This window comes from Palaemon carinicauda, chromosome 34 (assembly GCF_036898095.1).
Source record: "Palaemon carinicauda isolate YSFRI2023 chromosome 34, ASM3689809v2, whole genome shotgun sequence".
Classification (NCBI taxonomy): domain Eukaryota; kingdom Metazoa; phylum Arthropoda; class Malacostraca; order Decapoda; family Palaemonidae; genus Palaemon; species Palaemon carinicauda.
Genome location: NC_090758.1, coordinates 12,714,154 through 12,715,972, shown reverse-complemented (window position 1 = coordinate 12,715,972; position 1,819 = coordinate 12,714,154). Strand labels below are relative to the sequence as shown.

The 1,819-nt window shown below is 54.5% G+C and overlaps 1 pseudogene; it reads left to right on the top strand.

Moving 5' to 3' along the window:
• The first annotated feature begins 311 nt into the window (after positions 1-311).
• The window catches only part of LOC137626711 (uncharacterized), a 22,768-nt pseudogene continuing 21,260 nt past the window's right edge, over positions 312-1,819 (top strand).

Sequence of the window (1,819 nt, the reverse complement as noted above, 5' to 3'; positions counted from 1 at the left end):
AATTTCCTGACGTTTTCAAGCCCGAGCTCCGACACTCGCCGGGTTCCCCCTCCAAGCATGGGATCTACCACCACATCACGACAACGGGACCTCCTACTCACGCCAAATTCCACCGCCTCCCGCCCTAGAAGCTGAAGGACGCCAAACGCGCCTTTGAGGACATGGACCGCATGGGTATCTGTAAGAAAGCATCGAGCCCATGGGCATCTCCCCTACACATGGTAAAGAAGCCTGACGGGACCTGGAGACCTTGCGGTGACTACAGGCACCTCAACCTCATCACAACGCCCGACCACTACCCCCTGCCCAACATGCAAGACCTGACGAATGCGTTGCATGGCGCAAAATACTTCACTAAGATGGACCTTCTCAAGTCTTACTTCCAGGTCCCTGTATTTCCGGAGGATATTCCAAAAACTGCCATTGTGACACCGTTCGAATCCTACACCTTCGCATACTCAACCTTCGGTCTACGAAATGTGGGGGCGACCTTCAACGACTAATTGATAGCATTTTGGGCGACCTACCATTCTGCGTCTGCTACGTCAACGACATCCTGATATTCTCAAAGACCAAGGAGGAACACTGGAGGCACGTCCGCACCGTCCTCAAACGCCTACAGGAGAATGGCCTGGTCGTACGTTTCGACAAATGCACGTTCGGCGCGGAAGGAGTGGACTTTCTCGGTCATTGCATATCCTCGTGCGGGGTAAAACCCATGACAACCAAGGTGGACGCCATCAGAAAGTTCCCGATACCTACGACAACCCGCCAACTTCAGGAGTTCCTGGGGATGGTCAATTACTACAGGCGCTTCATCCCCAACGTCGCACAGACCCTGACACCCCTCGATGACGTCCTGAAGGGAAAGGCGAAGAAACTTGAGTGGGGTTCTCACCAACAAAACGCATTCACCCGGACAAAGGACGCCCTCGCAAAAGCCACCACCCTGGCTTTTTTCGACGATAATGCATCCCTGCGACTGACGACCGACGCCAACAACGTCGCCTGTGGGGCTGTGCTGGAACAGCTCGTCGATGGCTCTCCTCGACCGCTGGCATTCTTCAGCAGGAAATTGAAACCCACCGAAACAAGATACAGCACCTTCGACAGGGAACTCCTCGCCGTCTACCTCGCCGTCCGCCACTTCAGGCACATCCTGGAGGGCACACCCTTCACAATCGCGACGGACCATCAACCCCTCGTACACATCTTCACAAAATCAACAGACGCATGGTCCTCCCGACAACAACGTCATCTCGCAGCAATCGCCGAATTCGGGTGCACCATAAGCTACGTTCCCGGAAAGAAAAACCCAGTCGCGGACGCCCTTTCAAGGATTGAAATCGACGCAATCCACCTGGGAATCGATTACGCCAACCTCGCATCCGAGCAGCGCACCGACCAAGAGGCACAGTATCACCTGACGGGGCCATCCGCGCTCCAGATAACTGTGATTTCCCCCGGGCCAGCAGGAGTAACTATCCTCTGTGACACCAGCACCGGCCGCCCACGTCCATGGATTCAAGCTTCCTGCAGAAGAAAAATATTCGACATCATCCATGGACTTTCACACCCCTCGGGACGCACCACTGCTCGCCTTCTGTCTGAAAAGTTCATCTGGCCAGGGATAAAAAAGGACGCCCGGGAATGGGCAAAAACATGCATCAACTGCCAATCAAGCAAAATCAGCCGTCACACTGAATCGGGGATAGGTGATTTTCCCCAACCGAAAAGACGTTTCGGTCACATACACATCGACGTCGTGGGACCGTTGCCGCCTTCGGGATCTGCTCGCTACCTGCTGACAATCATTGAT